Genomic DNA, 20373 nt, shown 5'->3' with positions numbered 1-20373 from the left:
TCTTTATTGGAGTATAAATGCTTTACAATGTTGTGTTAGTTTCTACTGTCCAACAAAGTGAATCAGCTATATGTATACATATACCTCTATATCTCCTCCCTCTTGTGTCTCCCTCCCACCCTCCCTTTCCCATCCCTCTAAGTCGTCACAAAACACCGAGCTGATCTCCCTGTGCTATGCAACAGCTTCCCACTGGCTATCTATTTTACATTTGGTAGTGTATATATGTCCATGCTACTCTCTCACTTCGTCCCAGCTTCCCCTTCCCCTTCCCCGTGTCCTCAAGTCCATTCTCTACATCTGCGTCTTTATTCTTGCCCTGCCACTAGGTTCATCAGTACCGCTTTTTAAAATTCCATATATATGCGTTAGCATACGGTATTTGTTTTTCTCTTTCTGACTTACTTCATTCTGTATGAGAGATTCTAGGTCCATCCATTTCATTACAAATAACTCAATTTCGTTCCTTCTTATGGCTGAGTAATATTCAATTGTATATATATATTCTTCATCCATTCATCTGTTGATGGACATTTAGGTTGTTTCCATGTCCTGGCTATTGTAAATAGTGTGGCAATGAACACTGCAGTACATGTATCTTTTTGAATTATGGTTTTCTCAGGGTATATGCCCAGTAGTGGGATTGCTGGGTCATATGATAGTTCTAATTTAATTTTTTAAGGAACCTCCATACTGTTCTTCATAGTGGCTGTGTCAATTTACATCCCACCAACAGTGCAAGAGGGTTCCCTTTTCTCCACACCCACTCCAGCATTTATTGTTTGTAGATTATTTGAGGATGGCCATTCTGACCGGTATGAGGTGATACCTCATTGTGGTTTTGATTTGCATTCTCTAATGATCAGTGATGTTGAGCGTCTTTTCACATATTTGTTGGTCATCTGTATGTCTTCTTTGGAGAAATGTCTATTTAGGTCTTCTGCCCACTTTTGGATTGCATTGTTTGTTTTTGTGATATTGAGCTGCATGAGCTGCTTGTATATTTTGGAGATTAATCCTTTGTCAGTTGCTTCATTTGTAAATATTTTCTCCCATTCTGAGGGTTGTCTTTTTGTCTTGTTTATGGTTTCCTTTGCTGTGCAAAAGCTTTGAAGTTTCATTAGGTCCCATTTGTTTATTTTTGTTTTTATTTCCATTTCTCTACGATAGGGTCAAAAAGGATCTTGTTGTGATTTATGTGATAGAGTTTTCTGCCTATGTTTTCCTCTAAGAGTTTTATAGTGTCTAGCCTTACATTTAGGTCTTTAATCCATTTTCAGTTTATTTCTGTGTATGGTGTTAGGAAGTGTTCTAATTTCATTCTTTTACATGTAGCTGTCCAGTTTTCCCAGAACCACATATTTAAGAGGCTGTCTTTTCTCCATTGTATATTCTTGCTTCCTTTGTCAAAGATAAGATGATCACATGTGGGTTTATCTCTGGGCTTTCTATCCTGTTCCATTGATCTATATTTCTGTTTTTGTGCCAGTACCATACTGTCTTGATTACTGTAGCTTTGTAGTATAGTCTGAAGTCAGGGAGCCTGATTCCTCCAGCTCCATTTTTCTTTCTTAAGATTGCTTTGGCTATTTGGGGTCTTTTATGTTTCCATACAAATTGTAATATTTCTTGATCTAGTTCTGTGAAAAATGCCATTGGTAATTTGTTAGGGATTGCATTGAACCTGTAGATTGCTTTGGGTAGTAGAGTCATTTTCACAATATTGATTCTTCCAATCCAAGAACATGGTATATCTCTCCATCTGTTTATGTTATCTTTGATCTCTTTCATCAGTGTTTTATAGTTTTTTGAATACATATCGTTTGCCTCCTTAGGTAGGTTTATTCCTAGGTATTTTATTCTTTTTGTTGCTATGGTAAATAGGGTTGTTTCCTTAATTTCTCTTTCTGATCTTTCATTGTTAGTGTATAGGAATGCAAGGGATTTCTGTGCATTAGTTTTGTATCCTGCAACCTTACCAAATTCATTGATTAGCTCTAGTAGTTTTCTGGTGGCATCTTTAGGATTTTCTATGTATAGTATCATGTCATCTGCAAACTGTGACAGTTTTACTTCTTCTTTTCCAATTTGTATTCTTTTTATTTCTTTTTCTTCTCTGATTGCTCTGGCTAGGACTTCCAATACTATGTTGAATAATAGTGATGAGAGTGGACATCCTTGTCTTGTTCCTCATCTTAGAGGAAATGCTTTCAGTTTTTCACCATTGAGAATGATGTTTGCTGTGGGTTTTTCGTATATGGCCTTTATTATGTTGAGGCAGGTTCCCTCTATGCCCACCTTCTGGAGAGCTTTTTATCATGAACCGGTGTTGAATTTTGTCAAAAGCTTTTTCTGCATCTATAGAGATGATCATATGGTTTTTATTCTTCAATTTGTTAACATGGTGTATCACATTGATTGATTTGCATATATTGAAGAATCCTTGCATCCCTGGGATAAATCCCACTTAATCATGTTGTATGATACTTTTAATGTGTTGTTGGATTCTGTTGCTAGTTTTTTGTTGAGGATTTTTGCATCTATGTTCATCAGTGATATTGGTCTGTAATTTTCTTTTTTTGTGATACCTTTGCCTGGTTTTGGCATCAGGGTGATGGTGGCCTTGTAAAATGAGTTTGGGAGTTTTCCTCCCTCTGCAATTTTTGGGAAGATTTTGAGAAGGATAGGTGTTAACTCTTCTCTAAATGTTTGATAGAATTCGCCTGTGAAGATATCTGGTCCTGGAATTTTGTTTGTTGGAAAATTTTTAATTACAGTTTCAATTTCATTACCTGTGATTGTTGTGTTTATATTTTCTAATTCTTCCTGGTTCAATCTTGGAAGATTGTACTTTTCCAAGAATTTGTCCATTTCTTTCAGGTTGTCCATTTTATTGGCATATAGTTGCTTGTAGTAGATCATGATCTTTTGTATTTCTGTGGTGTTAGTTGTAATCTTTCCTTTTCCATTTCTAATTTTATTGATTTGAGTCCTCTCCCTTTTTTTCTTGATGGGTCTGGCTAAAGGTTTAACAATTTTGTTTATCTTCCAAAAGAACCAGTTTTTAGTTTTATTGATCTTTGCTATTGTTTTGTTTGTTTCTATTTCATTTATTTCTGCTCTGATCTTTATGATTTATTTCCTTCTACTAACTTTGGGTTTTCTTTGTTCTTCTTTTTCTAGTTGTTTTAGGTGTAAGGTTAGATTGTTTATTTGAGATTTTTCTTGTTTCTTGAGGTGAGCTTGAATTTCTGTGAACTTCCTTCTTAGAACTGCTTTTGCTGTGTCCCATAGGTTTTGGATTGTTGTGTTTTCATTGTCATTTGTTTCTAGGTATTTTTTGATTTCCTCTTTGATTTCTTCAGTGATCTCTTGGTTATTTAGCAGCACACTGTTTAGCCTTCATGTATCTGTGTTTTTTTACTGATTTTTTCCTGTAATTGATTTCTTATCTCATAGCATTTTGGTTGGAAAAGATGTTAAAATGATTTCAATTTTCTTGAATTTTCCAAGGCTTGATTTGTGACCCAAGATGTGACCTATTCAGGAGAACATTCAGTGTGCACATGAGAAGAAAGTCTTTTCTTCCCACTTCGGGTGGAATGTATTAAAAATATCAATTAAGTCTATCTGACCTATTTTGTCATTTAAAGCTTGTGTTTCCTTATTTATTTTCTATCTGGATGATCTGTCTATTAGTGTAAGTGGTGTGTTAAAGTCCCCCACTATTATTTTGTTACTGTCAATTTCTCCCTTTATGGCTGTTAACATTTGCCTTATGTATTGAGGTGCTCCTATGTTGGGTGCATAAATATTTCTAATTGTTATGTTTTCTTCTTGGATTGATCCCTTGATCATTTTGTAGTGTCCTTCCTTATCTCTTGTACCTGTCTTTTTGTTAAAATCTATTTTATCTGATATGAGTATTACTACTCCAGCTTTCTTGTGATTTCTATTTGCTTGGAAAAACTTTTTCCATCCCCTCACTTTCAGTCTGTATGTGTCCCTAGGTCTGAAGTGGGTTTCTTGTAGACAGCATATATAAGGGTCTTGTTTTTGTATCCATTTAGCCAGTCTGTGTCTTTTGGTTGGAGGATTTAATCCATTTACATTCAAGGTGATTATTGATATGTATGTTCCTATTACCATTTTTTTAATTGATTTGGGTTTGTTTCTGTGGGTCTTTTTCTTCTCTGTGTTTCCCACTCAGAGAAGTTCCTTTAGCATTTGTTGTAAAGCTGGTTTGGTGGTGCTGAATTCTCTTAGCTTTTGCTTGTCTGTAAAGCTTCTGATTTCTCTATTGAATTTGAATGAGATCCTTGTCGGGTAGAGTAATCTTGGTTGTAGGTTTTTCCCTTTCATCATTTTAAATATGTCCTGCCATTCCCTTCTGGCTTGTAGAGTTTCTGCTGAAAGATCAGCTGTTATCCTTATGGGTATTCCCTTTTATGTTATTTGTTGTTTTTCCCTTGCTGCTTTTAATATTTTTTCTTTGTATTTAATTTTTGATAATTTGATTAATATGTGTCTCAGCATGTTTCTCTTTGGGTCTATCCTGTATGGGAGTCTCTGTGCTTCCTGGAGTTGATTGACTATTTCCTTTTCCATGTTAGGGAAGTTTTCAACTATAATCACTTCAAATATTTTCTCAGACCCTTTCTTTTTCTCTTTTTCTGCGACCCCTATAATTTGAATGTTGGTGTGTTTAATTTTGTCCCAGAGGTCTCTGAGACTGTCCTTAATTCTTTTCATTCTTTTTTCTTTATTCTGCTTTGTGGCAGTTATTTCCATTATTTTATCTCCACGTCACTTATCTGTTCTTCTGACTCAGTTATTCTGCTATTGATCCCTTCTAGAGTATTTTTAATTTCAGTTATTGTGTTGTTCATCACTGTTTGTTTGCCTTTAGTTCTTCTATATCATTGTTAAATGTTTCTTGTATTTTCTCCATTCTGTTTCTGAGATTTTGGATCATCTTTACTATCATTACTCTGATTTCTTTTTCAGGTAGGTTGCCTATTTCATCTTCATTTATTTGGTCTTGTAGGTTTTTACCTTGCTCCTTCATCTGTAACATATTTTTTTGTCGTTTCATTTTTCTTTTTTTTTTGATGGGTGGGGCTGTATTCCTGTCTTATTGGTTGTTTGGCCTGAGGTGTCCAGCACTGGAGTTTGCAGGCAGTTGGATAGAGCTGGGTCTTTGTGTCAAGATGAGGCCCTTTGGGAGGCCCCACCCTGATTAATATTCCCTGAGGTCTGAGGTTCTCTGTTAGTCCAGCAGTTTGGATGTGAGCTCCCACCACAGGAGCTCAGGCCTGACCTCTGGCCTGGGAACCAAGATCCTGAAAGCCACATGGTGAGGCAAAAAAAAAAAAAAAAAAAAAAGGAAAAGAAAAAAGGAGCAGTACAATAACAAAGAATAAAAATCAAAATAAAATTAGAAAGATGAAAATATATTAGGAAAAATAAAAATGTAAATGAAACAACTGTAATAAGGTAAAACAAAACCACAACAGAAAAAAGGGGGAGGGGAACAAGCCAAAAGGAGCAGAATAAAAAGTATAAAGAATAAAATAAAATTAGAAAAATAAAAGATTTTTTAGCAAAGAATAAAACTATAAATGAATCAACAGCAACGAATCAACAAGGTAAAACAGAACCCAATTCTAAAAGAGGAAAAAGAAAAAAGAAAAAAAAAAAAAACCTTGGCTTTGGTGGGTGGAGTTTAGGCTGAGGTGGAACTTAGGCAGGGGTGGGGTTTAGGGTGTGGTGGGACATAAGTGGGGCAACTTTCAAGTGTGGGGTGTGGCCTCTGCTTGAGACCTGCCTGGAAGCGGAGAGGCAGCATATCCAAAGGGCTGCCTCCATAGTGTGGAGTTCAGGAGTTTGGAGGTAAGGCCCTGTGTGAGGATGTGGATGGAGGAGGTCTCAGAGGGGGTCTCTGAGTATAGAGGTGGGGCCCTGAGTGGGGGTGTAGGGGTGGGGCTTGGGCTCTGTGCGGCAGGAGGGAGGCTCTGAGGGCAGAGGATTAGGCCTGGGAGCCCAATAGGCTTCCCAGTGCCTAAGTGGACAGGGAAAGCACTGGCCCCGTTCCCTTCCATTCCTTCATGCCCACCCCCTCCCTCCACCATCTCCCCCAGGGTCTCCCCCATCCCCGCTGGACCCGTAACCGTGGTGGGTCCCACTGTGTATAGGAACTCCTCCCCTCCCCCAGCTGCCCCTCAGGGGTGTCAGTCCCAGAGGTCCGGGCTTAACTTTTGCTCCCCCTTCCCTTCCTCCCACTCCGTCATGACCTGCGGGGCTGGAGGGGGCCTTGGTGGGCAGAAGATCAGGCCCGGGATCTCACAGCCTCCTGAGGGCCCAAGAGGGCAAGGGAAACCTGGTCACTCTCCCTTTTGATCCTCTGACCTCCCAGTGGTCCCGCAATTTCCCCCCTTTGGACATGGGATCCTTTCCCCTCCCCCAGCCACCCCTCAGGGGCACCAGTCCTGTCTTGCCTCCACTTCTCCTCCCCCCTTCACTCCCCCCATTGCCCCACGTCCTACCCGGTCACTGGGGGTTCCTCCCACCCCCTAAGGTGTCCGTGGTTCCCCACTAGTGCCTGGTGGGTGCCCTAGTTGTGCAGAGGCACAAATTCTGCATCCTTCTGTTACGCCATCCTTACTCCTCCTATGGTAAGTTTTTATCCTCTTATATATTCGTAGATACATTCCTTCCTTTGGAAGACCCTTGCGTGGCCTAAACAAAATTATTGTTAGCGTAAGTGGGGTCCAGCTACTCAGTTATTTAAATCCAATAAAGAGGAAATGTTGGTGGAAAGGAAAGTTTTCTATATTTCCGGGGGAGTGGGGGGAGGGCAGATTCATGTCCAAAGGTCGACTGCCTCCACTGACAACCAGTGGGCAAGAGCTTTTATAGGCAGAGGGAGGGGGCTACATGCAGAACAGCACAGTCAGCTCTGACAGTCATCTTGAAGTTGCTCATGCAGTGGTCTGATCAGCATCATCTTGATTGTTTTAAGTACAGTTAATCTTTAGTTCCAGGGTCAGTTTGTTCCCATTTCTTTCAGGCCAGTTTTCGGAATTGTGGCTGCTTATGTCATGGCTACATTCTGCTTATCATGTAGTTAACTTCTTCCACCTGGCAGGGGTTTCAGTATGTACAAAACAGCTCAAAGGATGTGGCTCAGAATATTACCCATAGCCCTTGAGGAGGAACTAAATGTCCTTGACTTTACTTAAAGATGAAACTATTATTATTTCTTCCTGTTTGACTGTTTTCCATTGCTTCTGCATTTTCTCACTTCTCTGAGAAAATGTATTCTCTGACTAAAGTTTTTCTACAGACAAAAGGCAGCTGGAGGACACGGAGGGGAAGAACCGTAGGGTTCTGATCTGTTTCATTATGAAGAATTTACTGGTTTGTTAATAGGAGTGTATTATGCAGGCGTTTTTTCTAGTTTAATGATAAAATCTTTCCTCTCCATTTCCTTCAATTCTCAATAGAAACTATAGAATCACAGGTTTATTCTCTTATTTACTTGATGGCTATATTTGGGAGTCAGTTGTTTTTATCTTATAAGAAAATAATTTAAAATAATTAGAGAAAGTTTAAAAATGAATACCAGCAATGTAGTAATAAAAGTACTATCATTATCATTTTCATATCAATACCAGCAATTTAAACGGAGTGCTTCTCTTCTAAGTCCATACACCATCTCTGGTGGAGCTAATTTATAATTCACCCTCACTGCTTCCACTAACACACTTGCCCTGCTAATTCATGTCTCCAGGGGTAGTTTGTGCTGCACATTCAAGGCACTTCCTCTTTAACCAGATGTCTCTCAGCAACTGACACCCAAGTTAGCCAAACTGAATTTATTATATTTTTCACAAGGACACCCTTTTTTACATTATTGAACTCAGTTCAATTGTACAGCTATCCACTCATTTTTTCAAACATGATATCTGTGTCATTTTCAACTTGGGATCCCTCACCACCTAAATTCTATTACATATTAAATTTTCGTATTCTGTCCCACAAATATTTCTTAAAACTACCACATCCCTTTCATTCATACTACCATTCTAATTCTTCACGTGTTGTAGTCTTTTAACTGATCACTCTCTCCCCACTTTGGCCCCAATTTTTCTATTCTCCACAGTCTTACCAGAATGACCTTTATAAAATACAAATCTAAGTGGCTTAGATTCTTACATAAAACACCTAGAGATCTCCATTGTAACAGAAACAGTAGTCACTCCAGTATATGGGGTGCATTACTCTAGGGAATGAATAAGCTAGATTAATTGGGTACCAGTAAAACTGGGAATATTTATTTTTATAAATTTTATATTTTTTGATTCTTAAAAATTTATATCTTTGTGTGAGTTTACAACATATAAAATCTACTCATCTACATATATATTTTATAAATAAATGCATATAAATATATATTGAGGGTATACATCAGAATCTTTTACTAATAGATGTTCACAAAATAATTTGAAAATCACTGACTTACAAGAGAAAAACCCAAACTCTCTATTAGGGATTATAAAGCTCTTGTTGATTTGACTTCTGCTTGACTTTCTATTCTGATCTTCCCTGCTATAGTTAATTTCTCTGAAAAGCAGACACTTAGACAAAATTAGAAGTATAAAAGTTTGGTTAGGAAGTAACACTTGTGAAAGGAAAAGGGAAGAAGCATAACTGGCCATGATGCGGACCTGATAAGGTCTCTGCCAGCCCAATGAGGGTTAGAGGAGTCCCTCATTTAGCAGAAATGACTAGCATTTATACCACTGCCTTGCTCATTCATTGACCAGGGCCTCCTTGAAAAGAAGCTTGGCTCAAAAACTGAGGTGGATCCTGAAAGAACAAATGGCTGGTAGGTATAGACTAACCACACTCCTTGCATCTGAATGGCACCTCCCCATGTCTGTTGCACAACAGCCTTCTCTCCCAAGCACAGGCACACACTGACTCTTTACATTTCCTCTGCCTGAAAAGTCTTTTCTCTCATGTTCTTAGAGGATAGTTGAGTGACTCAACCAGGCTGCTTGGGTTCAAATCTCAACTTCTTTTTGGCTCGTTGAGCTTAGGCAAATTACTATAGCTCTCTGTATATTTACAGATAATTGGTTAAGTTTTGTCAACTATAAAATGGGAATAACAATAAGATCTAAATCAGAGAGTTGTCATGTAAAGATTAATGTGTTAATACATTAAAACTATTTTAAATTCTGCATGCAAATAGTAGGGACTCAAGAAATATTTGTTATTATTACATCTTATCATTTATTCAATGAAAACTACAGTTAGAATTCACCTCCCAAATTTCCCTTTGCATATTAAGCAAACCACTATTATAACACTTAAAAGGCTGTATTCTAATTATTTATTATTTTTTTTGTAGATTTTTTGATGATGGCCATTCTGACTGGTGTGAGGTGATATTTACCTCATTGTAGTTTTGATTTGCATTTCTCTAATAATTAGTGATGTTGAGCATCTTTTCATGTGCTTTTTGGCCATCTGTATGTCTTCTTTGGAGAAATGTCTATTTAGATCTTCCACCCATTTTTTGATTGGGTTATTTGTTGTTTTATTTTGGTTTTTTTTTGATATTGAGATGCATGAGCTGAGTATTCTAATTATTGATTGACATGTCAGTGTTCCACGATGTACTATAAACTGCTTGAAGGAATAAACTTTGTTTATATATTTTATATCTCTAGTACCTACAACAGTGCCTTGTACATAGGACAAACAGGAAGAAAAGAGGAAAGAAAGGAAGGGAAGGAGGAAGGAAAAAAAAAGGAATGAAGGAATAAGTAAAGGGAAAAAGAAAGGAAGGAAAGGGAAAAGGAAGGAAGGGATCAAGGATTAGTTAGTTATGGGTATTGAGTCAGTTAGCTATTGTTGCATGACCAAATACCCGAAGACTAATGTGCTTAAAACTACAGCAGTCATTCATTTTGCTGAAAAATCTGCAATTTGGAAATAGATCTTGGAGATAGCTTGTCTCTGCTTTATGTGGTATCAGCTGGGTTGACTACTTTCAAGATGGCTCCCTCATATTTCTAGTAGCTTGGTATTGACTGTTGGCTAGAAGCTTATCCAGGACTGGGCTAGGGCCTCAGTTACATTCCATGTGGATTTTTCTGTGGGTTGATTGGGCTTTCTTGGACATGGAGTCTTAAGAGAACCAGGCAAAATCTGTATTGCCTCTTATGACCTAGCCTTGGAAGTCACATAGCATGACTTTTGCTGTAGTTACAGACCCGACCCACATCTCAAAGCAAGGAGCTTTGTAAGAAGAGCATGTGGAGTGGGAGATGATGTTGAAGCCATTCTTAACAAATGCAGTCTGCCATAGTTGTTGTAATGATGGTGGTAGTTTCTTGAAATGTATAAAATAATAACACCAATAACAACATAAAATAGTTGAGTATCATTTCAAGTAAGTCATTAAGTGATGAAATAATTAAAATAAAAAATTTGATATAGGAAGAGACCTGAATATAAAATGACTGGGGATGGTGATGAGACAGGAAGAGTCTATTCTTCCTCTCCTTTGACCATGTGAATGCTACCTTAAAGTTGTGAGCAGTGTCCATCCCAGGTGGCTACAGTGAGTCTTGTTGTATAATAGCAAATAAACAGAAAAACAGCAAGGGATTGTCATGATACTGCTAATACCTAGATTACTTTACAGATTGTTATGTCCATCCTTATACATTGTCTTACCTGAATCTCACCTAAAATAATGAACCAAGGAAACCAACCGAAAAAAAAGTAAATAAATGTGGGAGAAGGATTTCTATGTAACAGATAAGGTAACTGAGACTCAGATTCTTAGTTAGTGGAAGAACTAGTCTTAGATAAATATCTTTTCATTTCCAATCTGTGCTCTCTCCACCACACCACTCAGATATTATGACCCTCTTTTTATAGTTTTAAGCCCCCAAATCCTGGACTCTTAATTTAAACACGTATCTGAGATAAATCAAATGCCTCTTAACCTATTGCCAATTGTTTCTAACACTGACTTCCCTCCCACATCACAAAATGTCTCTCCATTATGGCATTTATTTCATCTGACCCCTGTTGCCATTGGTTATACACACCTGCCTCTTATACTTGATCGTACCTTGTTTGGCACAGAGATGGTTCCTTATCGATCACTGTGAGATTCCCATAGTGCTCAATACAGTGATTGGCACATATGTTTGTTAAATTTTTACCTAGGAGCTCAAGTTAGAGAGACATTATCAATTAATTTAGTTCAAAAGCTTCCAATATAATTCATTTTCTAAAATATAAGCATCTACTATATTTATTTCCTCTTTAGCATAGTAGTTAAGAGCACAGACATAGGACTAAAATACCTGGGCTTGTATCCAGACTCTGCTGCTTGCTAGCTGCTGCTTGTTAGTAACTTTGGAGTTACTTTTTTGCTTCAGCTTTATTATTTGTTAAGGGGGGGTGGGGTAATAATAATAGTACCTCCTCATATGTTATGAAGAGTGAATAATAATATTTGTAAAGCAATTATTACAATATCATGTGGCACATGGTTAAGCACTATGTATTGCTATTATAATTCTTGATTTCACCTTGGCATCTTTAGAGAAGTCATGATGCTTCCTCTACAGATTTCATTGATATTTTTTCCACGGGAAGACTGCTGATTATATACTTCTAAAAAATAAGCATAACTCCAGGCTACCTTTTCCTTGATGAATATGACACTGTTGCTTGTTGCTTTATATTGTGAAGCCTGGCAGATACATGCATACCTAAAAAAAAAAAAAAAATGCTGCTAATTGATAGGGAAGTATTTGCATTGAGATGTTGTTTCTAAATCACTTTGTGGTTACAGGACATGCTGCTCTCTCCATGGTGGAGAATAGTAACCTACCTGGGACGAAGAAGTACCTACATTTTCCACCTTTTGCTGTTTTTGATTACTTTCCCTTTTGCTCTTTCGCAGGAAGAGTAAGTTTGCAAACTATTCTGGCAATGGGAAGACTTCCTTTCCCTTGTTTTATGGAGCGTTAAACACAGTCTGAGTTGGAGGCTTTGGAACAAGATAAATTATCCATATAAACTAAAAATGGGAGGCTGGCTCTCTTTTTGGTGAGAAAAATGATTAACTCATTCATTCAGTCAGTCTTTTAACAAGCATTATTTTTAATGCCTGCTCTGAACCTCTTTTAGGTACAGGGGTTGAGGAGATGAATAAAAATTATGAAAGCCTTCCTTCTGAAGAATTAATTTTGGTGAAGGAGATTAAAAAAATTCTCTCATGTATTTTAGCTAAATACATACCAATGCATGACTTCTAGGGTCAGACAAAAAGCTCTATGATTTTGATGGGTGCAAAAATGGAAGAGAGTTTTGATAAGGCAATTGTGTGCTCAAGGGTCAATTACCAAGATTTAAGTGGGTTATCCTCTATAACCAAATAGGAACTTACCAGAATGTTTCAGGACTAAAAGCAAACCTAAAGAAATCATTGAGTCCAACTTGAAATACTTTATTTTTTAAAAATCAGTTCCTTCTCCTTAGAATGCTAAGACCCTCTCCTTCATCCCACTAACTCCCTCCTTACCCACCTTCTCCCAGACCCTTTGACTCCCCTCACTGAGAGACACACAACCCAAGAGTTGCCTAACTCCTGGTGAGCAGACCTGTCAGATTGTTCCTAGGGTCCCAATCTGTAAGGAACTAGACATCATCATTAAAACTGTAACATGTGAGAAAAAAATGGACTTACCACAGAGAGTAATGTTTATAGTCTGAAGGAACACTGAACACTGGGGGTGAGAATAAGGATGAGGTTCCCAAAGGCTAAAGACCCAAAGCAATAGAGTTCTAAATTACTTTCTAAGGACAGTGAGTCCAGACAAATGCAAGGAATGTAATTTTCTGTGTGGAATATAAAAAGTTGGGGACAGAGCTGGATTGTTCAGGGCAACAGAGGAGTGGCTGGATACTTCTGTGAGCATCGCACAGAGAGTCCCTAGCCAGCTTCTGAAAATAAATGGTAATAGCCATCCTTGACTAGCACTTACTACGTGGCAGGAACTGTTCTAAGTTTTTACATGTATTAACTCTTGTAATGCTCACAAAAATATCTATGAGGTAGGGACTAGTATTATGATCTCCATTTTACAGATGAGGAAGCTGAAGTCCATAGAGTTTAAGTAACTTACCCAAAGTCACACAGATATTGAGTCAGAATTTGAACTTGGGCAACCTGAGTCCAGTCTATGTTCTCAGCCACTCAACACGTTGACTGTTAATGTTGTCAGATATTTAACGAATATTTGCTTGAAGGAGTTTTCAACTTATTAGCTTATTCTGAAGACCAGCTTCTATTTACGCTTTGAGTATGAGCTGAGGTCTCCCTTTTCTTGAAGATATCCTCTTTGGACCAAATCAGGCTACGTTGGGTATCCCCCGTTCATCCTAGCCACAAAGTCTAGAACTTCTTGCTGTCAGAACTGTGACTTACGTTTTGAATTCCCAATGCCTGACATAGCAATGGGAGCTAAAGAGGAGCTTGTAAAATGGCATGCTGCAGTAGGCAGGATATTTAAACATAAGTGATACTTAGAGATCCAAAGAAAATTGAGTATGACCTTAATAATTTACAGTTTATCACCATTCTGAAAAACAGTTGGTATATGCGTTAAATTTACATTCAACATTATGATCATTTATTATACTCTTCAAAGTCTTCTTCAAAATTTATAAAGCAGGCAAATAGTAACTTCTACTTACATGTTAATGCTGTTAATGTTTCAATGTTAGATACTAAAACCACTAAAATGTTGCCCCCAGAATAATAGAATCCCCTTTATTAGTTAACATAAAACAAAACTCTTCTGCTTTCCTTTTGTGGAAAAGGAAATCCATCAATCCATTTATCTAGCTATTGTTTGACAATTCTCTGTAACCAGTGATACAGATTGAAACTTTTCGTTTCTTCCCATCAGAATTAATCCTGAGTCCTCTTGTCTCACAGGTAGCTGTGACCTTGAAAAATAACATGATAAATAATAGAATGATGATCATTAATAATGGCTCAATATGTTTCAACATTGGGATCTCAAGCATTTGAAAAGGAAAAATTTTAAAGAAAACTCAGAATCATATCCAAGGTTATTAGTCTTTAAAGCTATAATGTGCTGTGTTTTGAATAGGTAGGTCCTACCTATGTCTTTGACAGCACACAATGTGAAATAACTATGTGCATCATATTTTCACTTCCCTAAAAATTCTCTGTGGTCTGCCTATTTATCCACCCCCTCAACCCATGTCCCAGCCCCTGGAAACCACTGATCTTTTCACTGTCTCCATAGTTGTGCCTTTTCTAGAATGTCATATAATTGGAATCAAACATTATGTTATTATTTAAGATTGGTTTCTGGCAGGAACGGGAGGCGGGGACCCACCTGGAAGTGCCCCAGCGCCGCTCTCCAGCTTCGGGCGGCGGCGGCCAGCCGAGCCAGTGCCGTGGCGGGGGCGGAGAGCGGCCACGGCGGCCGCACCTCCCAGAGTGGCCTGCGGTGCTCGGCCCCGCCCGGAAGATATCAAGTTGTGCTAGTACAACCATATATATAATTAATACCTGAAGTCTCAGTGTAACATCGACATTAACAGTGATGACAGATAAATGCAGATGCTTGGGAATCAAATACTAGGCAAAACACTTTTAAAAAACAAAGGAATTTAGGAAGTTCTAGTATTCTCCATGGCTGAAGCTGAGAGTCTGAAACCGTGATGCTTAAGCTCTATTCTAGATCATAGCTCCAACTCCTTCAGGATATAAGGAAAAGAGATAATATTTCCACAATGATAGATCTTTGGTTGTACAGGTTTCCCAGTGAGTGGATCAAGATGACCGTATTGTAGGGACTTGCCATTGTATGGCTGCTTCCCGATCTACTCGTGTTACAAGATCAACAGTGGGGTTAAACGGCTTGGATGAATCTTTTTGTGGTAGAACTTTAAGGAATCGTAGCATTGCTCATCCTGAAGAAATCTCTTCTCATTCTCAAGTACGATCAAGATCACCAAAGAAGAGACCAGAGCCTGTGCAAATTCAGAAAGGAAATAATAATGGAAGAACTACTGATATAAAACAGCAAAGTACTCGAGAGTCATGGTTATCAGAGACTGTTACAGACGATTGCTGTACTCGAGGCTCAACGTTCTCAAGCAGTCCAGGACCTTGAAAGTTTAGGCAGACATCAGAGAGAAGCACTAAAAAATCCCATTGGATTTGTGGAAAAGCTCCAGAAGAAGGCTGATATAGGGCTTCCATATCCACAGAGAGTTGTTCAATTGCCCGAGATTGTATGGGACCAATATACCAATAGCCTTGGGAACTTTGAAAGAGAATTTACAAATTGCAAAAGACATACTAGGAGAGTTAAGCTAGTTTTTGATAAAGTAGGTTTACCTGCTAGATCAAAAAGTCCTTTAGATCCTAGGAAGGATGGAGAGTCCCTTTCATACTCTATGTTGCCTTTGAGTGATGGTCCAGAAGGCTCAAACAGTCGTCCTCAGATGATAAGAGGACGCCTGTGTGATGATACCAAACCTGAAACATTTAACCAATTGTGGACTGTTGAAGAACAGAAAAAGCTTGAACAACTACTCTTGAAATACCCTCCTGAAGAAGTAGAATCTCGACGCTGGCAGAAGATAGCAGATGAACTGGGCAACAGGACAGCAAAATAGGTTGCCAGCCGAGTGCAGAAGTATTTCATAAAACTAACTAAAGCTGGCATTCCAGTCCTAGGCAGAACACCAAACTTATATATATACTCCAAAAAGTCTTCAACAAACAGTGCCCCCTTAATAAGCATCTCTTTAAACCTTCCACTTTCATGACTTCCCATGAACCACCAGTGTATATGGATGAAGATGATGACCGATCCTGTTTTCGGAACCACATAACACTGCTATGGAGGAGGCATCAGATGAAGAAAGTATTCCTATTATGTATAGGAATTTACCTGAATATAAGGAACTATTACAGTTTAAAAAGTTAAAAAAACAGAAACTTCAGCAAATGCAAACTGAAAGTGGATTTGTGCAACATGTGGGCTTCAAGTGTGATAACTGTGGCATAGAACCTATCCAGGGTGTTCGGTGGCACTGCCAGGATTGTCCTCCAGAAATGTCTTTGGATTTCTGTGATTCTTGTTCAGACTGCCTTCACGAAACAGGTATTCACAAGGAAGATCACCAACTAGAACCTGTTTATAGATTCTTCAACTGACCACTCCTAAGCGTTTGGACGACCAACAAGGAACCCCAAGGAAGGAAGATGACACCCACACAGCCAACTCAACTCTGGGATTATACAGATGTTGCTGAAGCCCACTGACTCTTGCATCAGGACCACAGAATTTAACCTAGACTTCCTTATTTTCTGTAACATCCCACTTTGACAGCTCCAGGACTAGCATGGAACTCTTCTCTCTAGTTGTTTGGCAAATTATGTGGCATATGGACCTTGGAGAGCATTCTGATTGAGTACTATCAGGACAACTGCCACTTAATGGACAAAGATCTTTACAAAATGGTAACATTCAGTGTTGGAGAGGCTGTGTGTATGATATGCTTGAGACCCTAGAAGAAATCCTGTCTAGCCTCCCGTAGATATCAACAATGAGAGATTCTGTTCTATGAAGGTGTGACTTCCCTCAAAGATGAAATGAGTATAGCCTCTGAAAAGTGATTAGCCTCCGTGCTGTCTCCAACCAAGTCTGCTTCTCTTTATGATTTATCTCTGCCATCGTGGGCATGGTGAACTTCCTCCTAAAGGGGCTGGGAACTGGTAAGCTTACCTAAGGTATAAAGGGTGCATAGTATTTGCAAAGCAACAGACTTCTCCAAAATTTTATAGACAGCATTCCACATGGTACACATCGGACGTGCCAGTGGAGATCAAAGCCAATGAGAATCTGTTAAGAGCCTCAGGACAAAAAGCTGAGCCTGAGAAAACCAAAACTAATGTCAATTTCAAATGCAACCTTCAGGCTCATAGAATAAGGCAGCTTTGATTACACAAAAGCAAAGGCAAATATATCAGCTTTTACAAAATGAAAAAAAAAAAAAGATTGGCTTCTTTCACTTAGTAGTATGTATTTAAGGTTCCTCCATGTCTTTTTATGGCTTGATAGTTCATATTTTTTAGCACTGAATAACATTTCAGTGTTTGGAGGTATCACAGTTTATTTATCCATTTACCTACTGAAGGACATCATGATTGCGTCTAAGTTCTGGCAATTATGCTCTCAGCAAAGCTTTAAGTAATTGTTGTTATTAATTACAACAATTAATTAATTGTATTAGCATCCAAATACATTTGAAAAGTAATACCCAAAAGTATGAAACATATTAATATTTTTTTTGTCTACAGAAAATTCTTGGCAAACACTTTGAACTTTTCGCACTGGTAAATTTGGAATCATTGGTACAGTAGAAAGAATCCAGGACTTAGAGTCAGAAAATTTGTGTATATATCTGGATTAACCAGTGAGTTCATTCTCTTTTAAGTAGGGATGTGTGTTTGGGAAATTGACTTGATGTCAGAATTTTGTTTGATTACAAAGCCAGCACAGAGTACATGATATTAAAGGAAGCTATCGATAAGACAGGCATCTAATGGAGAAAGTTCTTTCATGGATTAATTTCCTGTGATTCTGGTCCATTCTTACTCTTGGTTCCTCTTTTTTCTAATTATCATGGAACATAGACTTCTGCTATGTTAGATGCCCCCACCTACCAAGAATTTGGAGATAAGAAAAATAAAGTAGTTCTCTAGCTTAAACTAGTGCATCATTTATTGGATGAGGGCAGAATGTCTCCTAGGCTTAATCAGTGTTACTAAAAACTCTGTAGAAGTACTACATTAACCTAAGACCCAGGGATAACACAACAAAATATTTAGAGAAGAGATTTTATGTGGTTGTGAAAGCACCGTCATTCTGGAAAGAGAAAGAGAGAGCAAAAGAGACATTAAATCAAGCCTGGCTGGGGTGTGCGTGTGTGTGTGTGTGTGTGTGAGCTCATACCACACACCTACTGAGAGGAGGTGCAGAGTTTAGGCACAGGTATTCATCCCACTTTCTACAGGGAAAGCAGATGCCCTCAATATGTTAAAATTAATTCAGCATGATCTATAAGCTAGTCCTGAGTTTAAACAGAAGCTAGGCACTTAAAATGCTCTGCCACAAATTATATAATTTAACAAATTATTCTATTGGCCAACCTTGTGAATTTAGTTAACAAGAGTCTGTCACCGAGAGGGGGAATGGTAAGCTGGGACCAAGTGACAGAGTGTCATGGACATATATACATTACCAGATGTAAAATAGATAGCTAGTGGGAAGCAGCTGCATGGCACAGGGAGATCAGCTCAGTGCTTTGTGACCACCTAGAGGGGTGGGATAGGGACGGTGGGAGGGAGACGCAAGAGGGAGGGGATATGGGGATATATACATATGTATAGCTGATTCACTTTGTTATAAAGCAGAAGCTGACACACTATTGTAAAGCAATTATACTCCAATAAAGATGTTAAAAAAAAAAGAAGCAGTCACCAAGAGTTTGATTATCTATTTATCATAAAATCCAAAGTGATAAAAAAAAATGCATTTTTAGTCCTTTCAGAAGATGCCTTTTAAATATGTGAATATGTATACCCAAATTCTTCGCCAATGTTTTGACTCTTGCAGCTTCTAGAAGACAAACTCTAAGAGCAATATAAATTTTTAAAAGTCAAAAATAGATATTACATACTTTTTCAGTGAGTTTGAAGACAATGTTTATAAAACATTGTGTAGAATTTATGATTGCTGTGCAAATAAGTGGGGACTGAAATCTCCCTGAATTCAATTGTGGGAATAAAGAACCAGATGGTCTGGTGAATCTTCCCCATTTTTTTCTTTTTTTTAATTTTAATTAACTTATTTATTTACTTATGGCTGTGTTGGGTCTTCGTTTCTGTGCGAGGGCTTTCTCTAGTTGTGGCAGGCGGGGGCCACTCTTCATCGCTGTGCGCGGGCCTCTCACTATCGCGGCCTCTCTTGTTGCGGAGCACAGGCTCCAGACGCGCAGGCTCAGTAATTGTAGCTCACGGGCCTAGTTGCTCCGCGGCATGTGGGATCTTCCCAGACCAGGGCTCGAACCCGTGTCCCCTGCATTGGCAGGCAGATTCTCAACCACTGCGCCACCAGGGAAGCCCAATCTTCCCCATTTTTAATTCTAATTAATTGAGCATTTCTTTTTTCCTTTAACAGGTGTTTTATTTCCCCCAATACATACCACTGTAAATTTATATAGAAAAGAATCATAACTGAGAATAATTGCCAACTGCCCTGACTTCCTGCTAAAGAGGAAAAAGAAACATTTATACTCCTTTTGTTTAATGAAATAAATTTAGATAAGAGGATCTATCTAGGTAGCCTGTGCTTTCATTCAGTGGTTCTGACATGAATTTGCTTTAACCAGATTTGAAATTTACCTCTCTGTATTACATCTTCAGGTGTTGATTACAGCACACATTTGGATGGAAAATAAAATTAGAAGGATTTCAGCCAAGCCAGTGACTTCATAGCAGAGGTATAAAGTTAAGTTCTATTGGTACTGACTGAAGCATAGTTTATAAATGGGAAGCTTTACAGTGACTGATAAACTCTTTGGTAGGGAAGTTGTATCAGGCTCTTGAGGAAAAAAAAAACAAAAAACCTACACATCTCTAAAAGATCAGAACTAATGCTAGAAAAGCTTATAGCCCTCTTTCCTTTCGCCAATGAGAAGACAGCTTTCCAGAAAGGCGGTTGGAAGGTTAATATATCTAGATACTCTAGACTACAAACCAGCAAATGCATAGAAGATGACCACTGTGCTATTAAGCACTCTGGAAATGCTATCATGTGAGAAAGAAATAAAAGCGAGGAGGCCTCAAAAGTAACCTCTGACATTTGTCTTTTTTCTTTGACTCATTTTTCATGTTTTAATGTAGGCCTATATCATATCTTACCTGGACTTTTATAATAGCCTTGCAATTTGTCTTCCTCTCTTGAACTTCAACATATCTCCAATCTATCACCCATTTTGCCACCAGAATTATCTTTTCTAAACTAGGAGTCTGTTAAAATTATTTCCCACATTGGTGTGGCAATCTATTGACTCTTGGTGAAAATCCCAACTTATTTGCCTGATCACACAAGACCTTCCATAATTTGCTCCCCAACTATATTACTATTTTATTCTTCCTTCTTTACCCTAACCCTACAATAATGTTTAACTACATGCCGTTCATCAACTGTTCTCAGCAAA

General features: G+C 38.3%; 1 pseudogene; it reads left to right on the top strand.

Annotated features, from left to right (window-relative positions):
• Nucleotides 1-6288: 6288 nt before the first annotated feature.
• Nucleotides 6289-16303, top strand: LOC137765897 (ZZ-type zinc finger-containing protein 3 pseudogene; annotated as a pseudogene).
• Nucleotides 16304-20373: the final 4070 nt, after the last annotated feature.

This window comes from Eschrichtius robustus, chromosome 6 (genome assembly GCF_028021215.1).
Source record: "Eschrichtius robustus isolate mEscRob2 chromosome 6, mEscRob2.pri, whole genome shotgun sequence".
Taxonomy (NCBI): domain Eukaryota; kingdom Metazoa; phylum Chordata; class Mammalia; order Artiodactyla; family Eschrichtiidae; genus Eschrichtius; species Eschrichtius robustus.
Note: the sequence above shows the minus strand (reverse complement) of the source record. Positions and strands in the feature narration are given on the sequence as shown.